Source organism: Erpetoichthys calabaricus, chromosome 2 (genome assembly GCF_900747795.2).
Source record: "Erpetoichthys calabaricus chromosome 2, fErpCal1.3, whole genome shotgun sequence".
NCBI lineage: Eukaryota > Metazoa > Chordata > Cladistia > Polypteriformes > Polypteridae > Erpetoichthys > Erpetoichthys calabaricus.
Genome location: NC_041395.2, coordinates 326848509 through 326865731, shown reverse-complemented (window position 1 = coordinate 326865731; position 17223 = coordinate 326848509).

Sequence of the window (17223 nt, the reverse complement as noted above, 5' to 3'; positions counted from 1 at the left end):
ATTTGCAGTTAAGGTTGCGTTACATTAAGAATCATCACTAAGCTCAGATCTGTTCACTCTAGTTATGGATGTTAATTGCTAAGGGAATAACAGATCAGGACCCAAGGTGCATGCTGTTTGCAGATGACATCATGTAATGTGGCACCTATAAGAATATTATAGAATGGAAACTGGAGCAGTGGAGAAGATCTATGGAGAATAGAGGCCTTAAGAAAAAAGACATTTAAAGGACAAGAATAAGATGGAGAAGTTAACCTCACAAGGAAAAGACTGAAAATGATGGAAAAGTTCAAATATCTAGAATCAAGAATAACAGAGGATGGCGAGCTATATTCAGAAATAAACCATAGAATGTAATCAGGTTGGAAAAAACTGGAAGAAAGTATTGGGAGTGCGAAAGTGAAGGGTAAAGTGTATGAAAAAGCAGTCGGACAAGTACTCTCGACCCACTGGAGGTAGTAGAGGAAGAGAGAATGAGGACAAAACCTGAGTGCCAGCATGAACAAAGCTGCACATCCTCTCTCTGACACACTGAGAACTTTCAGCCAGCAAATCATTCAGCAGAAGTGTAGCAAGAAATGTGTTTGTGGGGTTCCTTTATACCAACGGCAATGTGCGTTTATAATGCCTCACTTGGACTGGGACTGCCAAGACAGAGGTTTTCTTTCTTTTTAGTCTTTCTGGTGTGTTGTCTTTGGAGGAAACTAGAAAAATATCTATATTTACATTTATTTGACATAAATAATCACCTCGACGGACCAGGCAGGAAGAAGCTTGTTCTTACATCTTTAATTTCTGTTCAAGAAGAGGGAGCGCCCCATCACAGCACCCTGCTAAGGGATGGTCTCAGAGCAAAGTCTGTATGTCAGTCAGTATGCATTACTGTGCAGAATTAATGTCTGCACAACATCTGACATTTTCTATGATGGGTTCATTTGCTTTTATGCCTAAATTAAAGTCTCAATTTGCTACATTCTTGTTCTTCCTAATGTCTCTTGAGAAGAGAAATTCCATAAAAGGAAAAGAGCAGAACTTAAGAGATATTGAGAAGAATATCAAGTCTTACAGTCCCTACTTTCTTTCATGATAACATTGAACATTCTATGTCCTTGTCTAGTTACCTAATATGCTTGCTGAACTGTTCATGTTACTTCTAAGATAAATGCTATATTTTAATCCTTAAACCACCACATACTTGGGGGGTTAATGCACCCTGGATGCCAAATACTTTTTTGCTGCACTTTTTAAGGAAACATCACAATTCACCAAGAAAAAGTGAAGTTTTAATGGAACACATATATTTTTTTCATGCAAAGAGCATCACGATGACTGCAACACTGATCATTTTACACACTGCCAATGAATTATAAAAACTATTAAAAAAAACTACTGCAACAATCTATTCTTATATGTACAAGGTGCAACTGACACCATTGATGATATTCAGTGAATCAGTGAGCCAACTGCACTTGAACTGGCTGCACACAAATGCACAGAAGGCAGGCCAGTCTAGTGCAGCAGCTGAATCCCAGGGACAGTGATGCTGATTCACTAGGGGGCGCCAGTGGTCATCATGAGCTGGCTGCTCAACGAATGTACGGCACGGACTGATCAGCTCCGGCATGCCAGCAAATTGCACTGGGAAGCAACTATAGCCGGTTGCGCCATTCAACCAATGTACATCGCCGAATATACTCTGCCCCTGCGTGCTGGCAAATTCCACTGAGACACGACTATAGCTGGTTGCAGCGTTCAATGAACGTACATATTCTCGAATCTGGCGTGCTGGCAAATTGCATTAGGAACCGACTATAGCCGGTTGTGGCGGCTTAAGGGTTAATACATTAAGCATGCCATAACACTTCATACACAATAACTATATTACCCTCAAACAGATATATTTTTCCACACTTCCCCCCTTTGAGACTTCTTAAAGTCCCATTATATTTTACACTCAAAATGAGAGACTGGGTGCCAGCATTCAAACAGTTGTGCACCCTTGAAACTGGGCTCACTCCATCTTCGAAATGGTCAGATCATAGTGTGTGTATGTGTGGGGGGGTTTAATGAGTTTCTTTAAAAAACATTCCGTCTGCATACAAATAAACTGCTATCTGTCTATTATTTCACAGATCAGAAATTTGGGAAGGAAAGGAACCTGGATGCTACAGAAATGAGGACATCAGGATGGATTTGTGGAATTAAAAAAAAGCTGGAGGAGAAATTCACTGTTTCAGTTAAGGTTGGAGAACACTCTAAGAGAAATACAGGAGAGAAGGTTAAAGTTGCGCAGGCACGTCATGAGAAGAGAGGTAAGCAATGTGGGGAGAGGAATCGTGGAATCATGGATGTGGGGATCTGTGGCGGCCCAGGTTGACTGTAGCTGCCGTACTCCTTCAATTCTGGGCTATCGATACTCGTGAACCGAAGATGATCAAGGCAATGAGGACACATAACAGCAAGAGTATGAACATGGATAATAATGTTCATCAATAAAATGCAGTGCATTCTTCTTTAACTAAATAAATACTCGATAAAAACAAATGCCCAAAGAGAGGATAAAATGTCTTAATAAGTGAATCCAAACTCTTTATGCAGAAACTATTTGTATAATTTTGTTTCAAGCTCTTTGAGCATGGGAAAGGCATTATATAAATAAAATGTATTATTATTATTTTATTATTAATATATATATATATATATATATAGGCGGCACGGTGGCACAGTGGGTAGCGCTGCTGCCTCTCAGTTGGGAGACCTGGGGACCTGGGTTCGCTTCCCTGGTCCTCCCTGCGTGGAGTTTGCATGTTCTCCCCGTGTCTGCGTGGGTTTCCTCCAAGCACTCCGGTTTCTTCCCACAGTCCAAAGACATGCAGGTTAGGTGGATTGGCGATTCTAAATTGGCCCTAGTGTGTGCTTGGTGTGTGGGTGTGTTTGTGTGTATCCTGTGATGGGTTGGCACCCTGCCCAGGATTGGTTCCTGCCTTGTGCACTGTGTTGGCTGGGATTGGCTCCAGCAGACCCCCGTGACCCTGTGTTTGGATTCAGCGGGTTGGCAAATGAATGGATGGATGCTATTATATTATATATATGCTATTTTTAATATATATATAAATGATTTAGATAGGAATATAAGTAACAAGCTGGTTACGTTTGCAGATTATACCAAGATAAATGGACTGTCAGATAATCTGGAATCCGTTATATCATTACAAGAAGGGCTTGGATAGCATACAGGATTGGGCAGATTTATGGATGATGAAATTTATTGTCAGTAAATGTAAAGTATTACACATAGGAAGTAAAAAGGTTAGGTTTGAATACACAATAGGCGGTTGGAAAATGAAGAGTACACCTTATGAGAAGGATTTAAGGAGTCATAGTGACCTCTAAACTATCGACTTCCAGCCAGTGTTCAGAAGCCATTAAGAAGGCAAACAGAATGTCAGGTTATATAGCGCCTTGATGTGTGGAGTACAAGTCACAGGAGGTTCTGCTCAAGCTTTATAACACACTGGTGAGGCCTCATCTGGAGTACTGGGTGCAGTTTTGGTCTCCAGGCTACAAAAGGACATAACAGCACTAGAAAAGGTCCTGAGAAAAGCAACTAGACTGAGTCCAGGGCTACAGAGGATGAGTTAGGAGGAAAGATTAAAAGAGCTGAGCCTTTACAGTTTAAGGAAAAGGAGATTAAGAGGTGACATGACTGAAGTGTTTAAAATTATGAAGGGAATTAGTACAGTGGATCGAGACTGTGACTTTAAAATGAGTTCATCAAGAACGTGGGGACACAGTTGGAAACTTGTTAAAGGTAAATTTCGCACAAACATTAGGAAGTTTTTCTTTACACAAAGAATGATAGACACTTGGAATAAGCGACCAAGTAGTGTGGCAGACAATAAGACTTTAGGGACATTCAAAACTCGATTTGATGTTTTTTTGGAAGAAATAAATGGATAGGACTGGCAAGTTTTGTTGGGCTGAATGGCCTGTTCTTGTCTAGAGTGTTCTAATGTTCTAACAAGGATGGCTGGATGGTACTGAAGGCACTGAAGAAATCAAAAAACATCATTCTTACAGCACTGCCACCTTTATAGCAAAGCCCTTGTGAAAGTGGAAAGAAGTAAAAGGTCTTATTGAAAACATGGAATTTCATATTTTCTGCACCATCCTTGAAGACAACATGGACTGGAGTATCCCTGTAACAAACGGAAGAACTGGGCCTGGTTGTTGTGTGCATAGCCTTGTTATTGTTTTGAGACACCAGTATTGGAAGAGTTAGGATGATGACTGCCCTGCTGACAACAGTGACACATTTGGAGGATTACCCCCCCCCCCCCCCCCCCCAAATAAATGCCTGGGTGGCCAATTCAGTTGTTCACAGGCCTGGCCCAACATTTATTTCGGCCTACACTGCTGAAGATGTGAAAATGCACACTTTAAATGGCTTGTGGGTAGGCTAAGCAGGCCTTCCTTTCAATCCTCCTCTTTAAATGATCCACACAGTGCATTCCTCTTTTTCTTCTCTTTATTGATTTTGCTCTTCAGCTTTGTTAATTGCCCCCTCTTCCGGAGTTTGCTCACTCGTTTGTTGTCAGAGTGGTGTCACACTTTACTGTAAGGGCCTCCTAATACCTTGAGCAAACACATCAGTGATCATGAAGGCATCTCCTCCAGCTGAGCTAAAGGAAGCTGTGAAATGACACAAAAAACGCAGATAAAGAATTGGGGTACTATCAGGGTAACCCTGTATAATTTGACAGATTTTCGTGTAAATAAACACACACTTAGTTGCAGACACAAGACCAAACGGAACTGAAGTAGGTAGCTGGTTATGAAGAACAATGGTAGGAAGAGGCGGGTCCAGGAGAACAGACAGATAGACAGAAGTGGATGGAAGGGCCGTCAATCACTTGGTCTGCAGAGGGAGAATGAGAGAAAGGATCAGGAAACAGCGCCACCCACTGGCTTGGAGAGTAACTACTTTCAATAGAGCCCTGAAGCTGTCTGCCATGTGCATGTACATGACGAAGCGAATCCTCAGAGGCACTTCTTGCCTTAGCCGCTAATGGGGTACTTCTGCATTGTATGATTGTCCTGCGGACGTATTTACACACATATTCAACCTCTCTCTCTCTCCTCAGGTGTAGTCCCCTTGTACCTGAAATCTGCAACCATTGTACCTGTTCCCAAAAAAAACGAAGATAACCTGTCTTAATGACTATTGACCAGTCGCTCTCACCCCTGTCATTGCAAAGTGCTTTGAACGACTGGTAATCACCCACATCAACACCTCCATCCCAGCTGATCTAGACCAACACCAGTTTGCTTATCGATCAAACAGATCAACAGAGGACGCCATTTGCGTGGCTCTACATGCTGCCCGCTCGCACCTGGAAAAGCCCAACACCTATGTTAGGATACTCTTCATTGACTACAGCTCTGCATTTAATACCATCATACCTAACCAGATGATCAAAAAACTCTATGCACTAGCACTTGCTCCGTCCATATGCAACTGGTTACTGGATTTTCTCACCAACTGCCCCCAGTCTGTCAGGATGGGCAAACACACCTCCTCCACCCTTACCCTGAGCACTGGTGTGCCGCAAGGATGTGTACTAAGTCCCCTTCTCTGTGCACTCTTCACCCATGACTGTCAACCCATCCACCAATCAAACATTATCGTTAAATTTGCAGATGATACGGCTGTCCATTGGTGTCATTGGGCTTGTAACAGACAACAATGAAGTTGCATATAGATAGATAGATAGATAGATAGATAGATAGATAGATAGATAGATAGATAGATAGATAGATAGATAGATAGATAGATAGATAGATAGATAGATAGATAGATAGATAGATAGATACTTTATTAATCCCAAGGGGAAATTCACATAAAAAAGTGTCCAGGGAATGAGACCACATAAAAGAAAGTGGTAGGAGTTAACAGTGAAATAGAGAAAAATACAAAAAAAGGTAAAAAGATAAAGTCATACACGGAGCTGCTGGAAAGGCTGCCACTCACGGCGGCGCCTGAGTCATAGGAGTTTATTATTATTATTATTATAATTATAATTATACGATCGTTGCCAGAGCCTGGTCCGCATTGCCGGCAGTAAGTCGAACCCATTTCCAGTGAGAGTTGGACTCCGCCAGGGCTGCCCTTTGTCACCGATTCTGTTCATAACTTTTATGGACAGAATTTCTAGGCGCAGCCAGGGCGTTGAGGGGATCCGGTTTGGTGGGCTCAGGATTGGGTCACTGCTTTTTGCAGATGATGTTGTCCTGTTTGCTTCATCAGGCCGTGATCTTCAGCTCTCTCTGGATCGGTTCGCAGCCGAGTGTGAAGCGGCTGGGATGAGAATCAGCACCTCCAAATCCGAGACCATGGTCCTCAGCCGGAAAAGGGTGGGGTGCCCTCTCAGGGTTGGGAGCGAGATCCTGCCCCAAGTGGAGGAGTTCAAGTATCTCGGGGTCTTGTTCACGAGTGAGGGAAGAATGGAGCGTGAGATCGACAGGCGGATCGGTGCGGCATCCACAGTAATGCGGGCGTTGCATCGGTCTGTCGTGTTGAAAAAGGAGCTGAGCCGCAAGGCGAAGCTCTCAATTTACCGGTCGATCTATGTTCCTACCCTCACCTATGGTCATGAGCTATGGGTAGTGACCGAAAGAACGAGATCATGAATACAAGCGGCTGAAATGAGTTTCCTCCGCAGGGTGTCTGGACTTTCCTTTAAAGATAGGGTGAGAAGCTCAGTCATCCGAGAGGGGCTCAGAGTAGAGCCGCTGCTCCTCCGCATCGAGAGGAGTCAGATGAGGTGGCTCGGGCATCTGATCAGGATGCCTCCTGGACGCCTCCCTGGTGAGGTGTTCCGGGCACGTCTAACCGGGAGGAGGCCCCGGGGAAGACCCAGGACACGTTGGAGGGACTATGTCTCTTGACTGGCCTGGGAACGCCTTGGGATTCTCCCGGAAGAGCTAGAAGAAGTGGCCGGGGAGAGGGAAGTCTGGGCATCTCTGCTCAAGCTGCTGCCCCCGCAACCCGACTTTAGATAAGCGGGAGACAATGGATGGATGGGTGGATTATTATAATTTATTATATTATTTGAGTTTTCTTTAAATGCACCTTGGGACTGTCATATAGGGAAGAGGTTCAGAATCTGACAGCATGGTGCAACACCAACAACCTGGTCTTAAATACCAAAAAGACCAAAGAAGTTATTCTGGACTTTAGGACCACTGAAAAGACCAATCACAGTCCGATAACAATCAATGCAGATGCTGTGGAGAGAGTTTCCAGCTTTAAGTTTCTAGGAGTCACCATCTCAGAGGACCTGTCCTGGGCTGACAACAACTTGGCTATAATAGGCTGTGGGGAACAGCCCGGACACAGACAGGTAGACATGTTGGTTTCACCACACACACGTTTATTGTACATATTTACAGTTGTCGAAGTGCACAAAGCCAGTGCCGCAGCACCAATCACCCCTTAAGTCCTTGGCCACACAACACAATGCCTTCAGTCTCTGGTCCGCCTCCACTCCTCTCTTCTGAGCTCCATCCTATTTCCACCCGACTCTTGCCAATGACTGGAGGGAGGCGGCCCCTTTTATACACCCCGGATGGGCTCCAGGTGCTTCCCGACACTCTTCCGCCGACACTCCCTTGTGTGGTGGAAGTGCCGGCTGCGCAACCGGAAGGACTCCAGGTGTCCCTGCTCCTCTTTCCCCCAGCACTTCCGGGTGTGGCGGAAGTGCTGAGGTCCAGGGCTCCCAAGGCAACCAGGGCGGTCGCCCCCTCGTGTTCTGGATGAGGCATAAGCCCTCCTCCGGTCCTCCTGGGCATCCCTGCTGGGCATGAACCCCAGCCGGGTACCACAAGGCAAAACACGACAACGCCTCTATTTTCTCAGGAAGCTAAGGAGAGCTGACCTCCCCCAGAAGCTGCTGGTTAATTTCTATAGAGAGCATCTTAACTAACATGCATGATGGCCTGCAGGTACAACAGCTGCACCAAGGCTGCTAAAGAAGCCCTGCAGCGGGTTGTAAAAACAGCAGAGGCCATTACTGGGACTGAACTGCCATCACTCGAACTCTTGTATAAGACTCGCTGTGTGAGAAGAGCCAAGAACATTCTCAAGGACAAAACTCATCCTGGAAATTCTTTGTTTGAGCTCCTCCCGTCAGGAAGACGCTTTAGGTCAATCCGTGTAGGCACAAACAGACTAAAAATAGCTTTTTCCCATCAGCCATAAACTTTCTGAACTCTGAATCTCCACAGTCTGAGATTATTTTTAATTGAACATGTGCAATAAGCTATATTGGTAATGTAATACAATATATAATATGTAATATACTATTCATTAACAGGTGCAATAACAATTTACGCTGCCGTACTTTGAGCAATAATAATTTGCTCTGGTTACTTGATCACTTAACACTGTATATGACATATTTGGAATTATTTGAGTTTTCTTTAAATGCATCTTGGGGCTGTCACAAAAAGTAATTTCATTGTGTTACACAATGACAATAAAGTGCTTGAACTAATAATAAAAATAATAATTTCTTACATTTATATAGCACTTAAGCTGGAGAAAAAAAAAAACTGCAGGGTTTCTAAATCCAAAAGACCACCCACCTTTCACTAGACATTTTACCTAACATAGATGTCCTTAAGTCATTCCTCATTGATTCCAGGCTTGGTCACAGTGGGTCTCGTGGAGCACTCGCCTTCATTCAAGCATCACAGGTGGTTGCACAAGGCCCGTCCACAGCATATCATTTATGTACAATAAAAAGAGCAGCGGCTGAGCCCTGATGGACACTGCTTTGAACCTCTCCTGATGCTGATAGGGTTCTTCACACCATCACCACACACCTGTAGACTGTGCCTTGAATTCTATCTTTAAGATTCAGTCTATGAAGGTGCACCGCTTCAAACCCGGCTAATCCCATTCCACATTTGTTTGTAGAAGCAGCCTATTATAATCCCCCTAATTTAAACAGGGTTTCAATATCTGAATCCCATCTCACCAAATGCAGCGCTAAGGAGAGCCAGAAGTATTAGATTCACTTCAAGAATGGAGTTTTACCTGTATCACCAAGTAAATAGGCACATGTTTAGATTCTTCTTCTTCTTCATGTTTTCCTACTTCTATGTGGGGTCGATGTGCTTGATCAGCCTTCTCCTGCATCTCCTCTCCAGTCAGATGCTTTTCCTTCAGATCTTTGTTTACTTTATCCTTCCACCTCTGCTTTGGCCTCCCTCACTTTGTCTTCCCCTGGACTTCCATTCCCATCACTCGTTTGCCCACATATTCATTGTCTCTCCTCATCACATGTCCAAACATCATCAACCTACTGCCCTGGACTTTCTTAGCTATTGCTCCAACTTTTGTCGTACCTCTGATTGTCTTGTTTCTTATTCTGTCCTTTTTTGTAACTCCACACATCCACCTCAACATTCTCATTTCGGTCACCTCCATTTTCTTCTCCTTGGCCCCTTTACTGCCCGTATCTCAGCTCCATACATCATTGGTGGTCTTATAAAACTAACCTTTAACCTTCACCTTAATTCTTCAATCACACAATACTCCTGATACCTTCTTCCACTTGTTCCATCCACACTGCACTTTATGATTTATCTCTGTATCTAATTTTCCACCTTGGTCTACCACTGATTGTAGATATTTAAACTTTTCCACTCTTTTTCAGTAGCTCTCCCAGCAAGCTAACTTATGAATTCTGATCATCATTAAGCCTCTTCGTCATCCTATTTGTCTTCAATCCTCTATCTTCCAAAGCCCTTCTCCAGTTTTTGAATTTTCTCTTCACTTCCTCCTTTCTGATGTTACACAACGCAACATCATCAGCAGAAAGCCTGAACCAGGGGGACTGGTCTTTTATCCCACGAGTCTTCACATCCATAACCAAATCAAAGACACAAGGATGTAGAGAAGATCTCTGGTGCAGACCTACTCTAATGGCACATCTTTAGAATGTGGAAGGAAATATAAATACTGAAACAACGACAACAAACCACGCAGGCATAGGTGGAATAAGCAAAACCCAAATTTATAGAGACCACCCTGGGGATTGAACCCTAATCTTTAAATCTGGGAGCCTGCAACAGCAGCATATTCTGTGCACTGCCAGCCACTCTGAAATTTCTTGCTCCATTTCTTCAGCCCAGTTGAAGAGCACTTCTGCATATTATCACCATGATCTGGCAGCAATTATATTCTGACTTTAGTGTGTCAGGAATGGACCACCCATCTGAAGGGCGATTTTCTTTCTTTCTTTCTTTTTGTACCATTTCACTTCAAATAAGCATATGTGGATTATTCAGATTTTTGTGAACTGTCTGGACACTGAGGCATCCATTATAATTCTTAGGATTGTTCTCTTGACACCAGAACCCCAAGTTCAACTCCTAGTAATTATGAGGCTTCGTATTATGAGAAAGGACTGAATTTCTTCCAGTTATTCCTCCATTTTCCAACCTGTTTAATCCATTTTAGGATTACAAGTATGGAAGCACCTCAATGTCTGGTCAAGTGCTTGAGTTTAGTGGGCCTTTATTCTGAGGACTGGTTTGTTGGGGAGCACAGGTGCAAGATTTTTTAGGAGCAAACCAGGAAAAGAGAAAAGGGTCAAAACTGAAAGATCAAAAAGTGTCAAAACAATGAAGTCAAAGAGCAAGACGAAGATCACGGTCACAAGGACAAAATGAAATCTTGGATCCCAAGAGGTTAGTTCAGACATATTTGCGATAGTTTTAGCAAAGCTAAAAAAAAGCTGGCGAAATGTGGGCAGCTATTTAAACCCACCACTGCAATTACCAGCTGGTGACACCACAGACTACCCCTGGAAGAAAAGGCATGCTCACCCTGGCCTCCGCAACAAGCAGCAGTGCACTACAGATGGCCACCAGAAGAAAAAAAAAATCAAAAATATAACAACAAGAAGGTGGCACGGTGGCGCAGTGGTAGCGCTGCTGCCTTGCAGTTAGGAGACCCGGGTTCGCTTCCTGGTCCTCCCTGTGTGGAGTTTGCATGTTCTCCCCGTGTCTGCGTGGGTTTCCTCCTGGTACTCCAGTTTCGTCCCACAGTCCAAAGACATGCAGGTTAGGTGCAATGGCGATTCTAAATTGTCCCTAGTGTGTGCTTGGTGTGTGGGTATGTGTGTGCCCTGTGGTGGGCTGGCACCCTACCCAGGGTTTGTTTCCTGTCTTGCGCCCTATGTTGGCTGGGATTGGCTCCAGCAGACCTCCGTGACCCTATAGTTAGGATATAGCGGGTTGGATAATGGATGGATAACAACAAGAAAAGGATTTGGGCGTGACACGGCCACCTTTGTGTCTATGGATGAATCCGAGTTTGGTGAATGTCAGGAGAAGGTTACATGCTGGACTGCAGAGGTCCCTCTGTAATGTTTTGGTGGAGAAGTAATGATAGCAGGGTTTGGATTTGACCCCCTTGGTTGCATTGAAGGGTCCTGTTAATGCTAAGGCATACTACAGACATTGTAATCAATTGTGAACTTCCAACTTTGTGGCAACATTTTGGGGGAAGACATTTTTCTGTCCCAGCATGACTGTCCCCCTGTACACAAAGCGAGGGTCCATAAAGTCATGGAGGAACTTGAGTGGCATGTACAGGGCCCTGTCCTCCATCTGTTTGTCCTGAACTGACAGGCAGGGACGTGCGGTCAGGGGTGGCAGGTGAGGTTGCCATCATGAAAGTAAAAAAAACTAATAATGATAACATATAGGGTTGCCAGATGTCCTTTATGTATGGGACGTGTTCCATATTTGATCATTTTGTCTCCTGTCCCGTACTAACACCCAAATGTCCCATATTTAGTTCATTTTCAAATTTCGTAAAAAAATATATTTTTACTACCTTCTTACAGTACTTAGTTGTAACTTTATAAGTAATTATACTTTCTTTTCTCACACTCTCTTAATGAAAATAACCCAAATGTAACGAGTGTTTGCTGCCTGTTTGCAGCTTGTTCATTTGCTGTGCTTGGCTGAGGACGGCGACACTCTTACCGTTTTGTTCTCCAGCCGCGCTGCTCTGCAGTTCTGGATCAGCATTGCAACATACAGCGTCAACAAAGTGTGTTGTTAGTACTTGCCTGTGTTAAATAATAATAATATTTCTCTGTTGTCTGTATTAAATAAATATTTTCAAATGATTTCACTTTTATGGATTTTTTTTACCTTGTATTACATAATTTTCAAAAGATTTTACTTTTGTTTTCCTCATAACCCATTAAAATCCTTGCTTTACGTTTCTAACTTATGTTTCTACATTTATATAATATATTAGTCTGGGTGTGTAGGGGGCATGTATAAATTTATATATATAGTAATATAGAGAGAGATTTTAAGAGTGCCCCATATTTCTAATTTTCTAATCTGGCAACCCTATAACATAAAATAAACGCGTCCAATGGTCTGTGCTATAAATTTGTTTTCTGTGTGATTCCAATAATTTTGATAATTTTTATAGTCAAAAATGGCTGAATTGGCGCATTTCCTGTTTAAATACTGGGGAGAAATGAGAGGTGTGACTGTGACGAGCCTCACCTCCCCTCGGACTGCGCTCTCCCTCACACACTGACGGGGTTGATTGTCACCTGCCTGTCGCTGTCTCTCTGTATGTCACCAATACAAGGTTTGCAGACACGTCTATTACACACCCTGACTTTCTAATATCTTTAATGAATGTATGTAACATATTTAGTCTGCTGATTGGGCATAAAACTATACTTCCTTAGAAGGCTGGCATCCTTCAACATCTGCAATGAGATGCTGCAGATGTTCTATCGGATGGTTGTAGCGAGCGCCCTCTTCTACGCGGTGGTGTGCTGGGGAGGCAGCATAAAGAAGAGGGACGCCTCACGCCTGGACAAACTGGTGAGGAAGGCAGGCTCTATTGTAGGCACGGAGCTGGACAGTTTGACATCTGTGGCAGAGCGATGGGCGCTGAGCAGACTCCTGTCAATCATGGAGAATCCACTGCATCCACTGAACAGGATCATCTCCAGACAGAGGAGCAGCTTCAGCGACAAACTGCTGTCACCGTCCTGCTCCACTGACAGACTGAGAACATCGTTCCTCCGCCACACTATGCGACTCTTCTATTCCACCCTGGGGGGTAAACGTTAACATTATACAAAGTTATTGTCTGCTTTTACCTACATTATTATCAATCTTTAATTTTAATATTGTTTTTTGTATCAGTATGTTGCTGCTGGAGTATGTGAATTTCCCCTTGGGATTAATCAAGTATCTATCTATCTATCTATCTATCTATCTATCTATCTATCTATCTATCTATCTATCTATCTATCTATCTATCTATCTATCTATCTATCTATCTATCTATCTATCTATCTATCTATCTATCTATCTATCTATCTATCTATCTATTATATAGTGCCTTCCATTCTATGTATCTAGCTATGTTATATAGTGTATTTCATATCTATCTATCTATCTATCTATCTATCTATCTATCTATCTATCTATCTATCTATCTATCTATCTATCTATCTATCTATCTATCTATCTATCTATCTAAAACTGCAGTGATAAGGCACAGGTGAATGAGGCAGACAATACTGTGTCGCCCTGAAGGGGGCGCCTGTGAGCCCAACAGGTGCTCGTTGCTGCTGTTCTTCTCCGCAGAGGCGCCAATAAGTTAGCGGGATCAGAAAGGCAAGTGTACTGCAGTGGTCCGTTTATTTTTATTTTTTGTTGGAAATGACTGCCAAAATGGAAGATTAAAGACTTAAAACTAAAGGAAAATGAGGAGGACTTTTACAAGAAAGTGACGGAGATTTTCGAGGAGAAGGATAGGTGCATGGACTTCATTTACAGATAAAGGTAAGACCATAAATGGTGTTCAAATTTATAAAAAATGGGATCAGATTAAGAAAAAAAAACAATCCAATATTTAAAAACTAAATTTTGACATTAAACAAAATTTTCTTTCTTGTTATCTTTTTGTTGAACAGTCTGTATTAAAATTGATTTGAAGAAACCTAAATATTCCAATTAAGGTCAAAATTGAAATCCGTTGTTTTATACACCTCTCTATACTTTCATTTGTATTGAATGAGCATGAATGTGGAATTGCAACGGCAAATTTAGAACAAATGGAGGGTGAGGAGCAAATGCGCTCTCTCCGCTCTTCTCGTCTCTATAAATGTAACGTTCTTTCTTAGCCAAATATGTGCCTTACCGATGTATGTGTAAAGAATGCTGATGAGATATGAAACATAACCAGTAGTCAATGTGCAGGCTGCCAAACGTATAGTCAATAGGCTACTCTTTTAGGGTTCATATATTTGTAAATCTAAGTCTGAAGGAGTCCGTGCTTCACCAGCCATGAACCTCACCGCACGTCACTGCTGACAAGCGGATTGCAAGCCAAGTCTTCTTGTCCAACATCAGTACCTGACCTCCTGCATGCTCTTTTGGCATAGTGGGCACAAATTCCCACATACAAACTCAAATATCTTGTGGAATATCTGTTAGGGGTGCAAAAATGGAGGGGCAGTGCCATATTAGTACCCGAGGCTTTAGGGTGAGATGTCCAAGAAGGTCTTATAGCTGTGAAGGTCAGGTGACCCTAAAACAAGATAAATGGGTTACTGGATTAACGAATCATTTTAAATTTCACAAACAATGCGGCACACTCTTTAAGTATTCCAAGTGAAGAGCATTTGAACTGGGTTTGAATCCATTTCTTAAAAGCCCACCCTCTATATTGACCCACATTAATTATCGTGATTTTGGAATAGGTTGTCCAACAAGTTCGTATCCACTGCACAAAATCAAGGTGCCACAGTGGCTCTTTAGGGCAATTCCATAGGGGAACCGTTTTTAGTTCCCAAAAGACCCATCGTCACGAGCCTTTTATTTATTTAGATGTTTAACAGGCTCCATAGTGTAAATAACCGTGAAGAGATGGCAACAAATTTGTGAAATACCAATGGCTTCATAAGCACTCCTGCTGCATATGTACAGTAGCACAGTCCAGGCTTTCTTATTCTGTCCTACAGCCTACCATACATTTAAGATTTTTTTCTACATATTAGGACATTTTTTTCCAAGAAAAAAGAACTTCAGAGAAACCCTTCCCAAATGGTGCTGGTCCATCAATAGCTCTGTGAAGAACCACACAACCCAGTAAAGAACCATAAAGTACCATTAAAGAACCAGGAGTTTTAACAGTGCAGGTGTGAAGGTCAAGTGTACAGAAATGTTCGGCTGTACAGAATTCCTCACATTGCTTACTTTTACATTCTACTAAAACCAAAGCTAAAAAAGGCCGTTGTTTGTTTTGCATTTCGTTTCTTTCTGGTTTATGGCAGCCTGCAGCTTCTGTCGCTGCCGTTTAATGAACATGGCCAAAGCCCGCACCAAACCCCCCCCCCCCCCCCATTAAATGCCCACATTAGGCAACATGAGGTGCCTAGGCCAGCCCAGCCCATCCCAGCACAGAGTACTATCGGTACAGCCCACCAAAGCCCCCCAGGCTCTCTTTAATCAACGGAGTGAGAAGGCCGCGGAGAACAAGGCGCGCCTTCACTTATCAATCGGCAACATTTTGTCTTCATTTGTTGCTTCGTTTTATTTTAATTAAACTGTAAAACACGAGCGCTTAGTTTGTTTACACAGCTAAAACGATTTCAGCACAACTTCTTTTTTTCATCTCGGAAATAAAAATGTTTAAAAGTGGGTGTAAGTGAACTTAATTAAGGGGAAGCTGTGAAAATGTGCACTAATCTGATACGACTAATAACAAAGTGCATGAAATTGCTAATTAGAATTTCATTAAAAGGTGCTGCTTTATCAGCCTCGGAAAATCACAACCTTTAATTTTTTTTCAGGATGGCTTAGTACATAAAAAAAAGAAAAAAAAAAGATGTCTTTTGATGTGATTTGCTGGCGAAGGTTTGAAGTCGCGTTACACGTTTTAAACGGCCTATTGTTTCTGTCTGTAATTTAGCGGAGCAATTAAATGCAATTATTGCCGCAGTTGGTCTTTTTACTGGACTCGAAAAGAGTGAATTGGGTGAGTGAAGCTGTCATGTACGGTGACTGATACACGAGAGGTGTGTGTACACCAAGGACTGTGTGCATTCTATCTATCTATCTATCTATCTATCTATCTATCTATCTATCTATCTATCTATCTATCTATCTATCTATCTATCTATCTATCTATCTATCTATCTATCTATCTATCTATCTATCTATCTATCTATCTATCTATCTATCTATCTATCATATAGTGCCTTTCTCTCTATCTATCTATCTATCTATCTATCTATCTATCTATCTATCTATCTATCTATCTATCTATCTATCTATCTATCTATCTATCTATCTATCATATAGTGCCTTTCACTCTATCTATCTATCTATCTATCTATCTATCTATCTATCTATCTATCTATCTATCTATCTATCTATCTATCTATCTATCTATCTATCTATCTATCTATCATATAGTGCCTTTCACTCTATCTATCTATCTATCTATCTATCTATCTATCTATCTATCTATCTATCTATCTATCTATCTATCTATCTATCTATCTATCTATCTATCTATCATATAGTGCCTGTCACTCTATCTATCTATCTATCTATCTATCTATCTATCTATCTATCTATCTATCTATCTATCTATCTATCTATCTATCTATCTATCTATCATATAGTGCATTTCACTCTATCTATCTATCTATCTATCTATCTATCTATCTATCTATCTATCTATCTATCTATCTATCTATCTATCTATCTATCTATCTATCTATCTATCTATCTATCTATCTATCTATCTATCATATAGTGCATTTCACTCTATCTATCTATCTATCTATCTATCTATCTATCTATCTATCTATCTATCTATCTATCTATCTATCTATCTATCTATCTATCTATCATATAGTGCCTGTCACTCTATCTATCTATCTATCTATCTATCTATCTATCTATCTATCTATCTATCTATCTATCTATCTATCTATCTATCTATCTATCTATCTATCTATCATATAGTGCATTTCACTCTATCTATCTATCTATCTATCTATCTATCTATCTATCTATCTATCTATCTATCTATCTATCTATCTATCTATCTATCTATCTATCTATCTATCTATCTATCTATCTATCTAT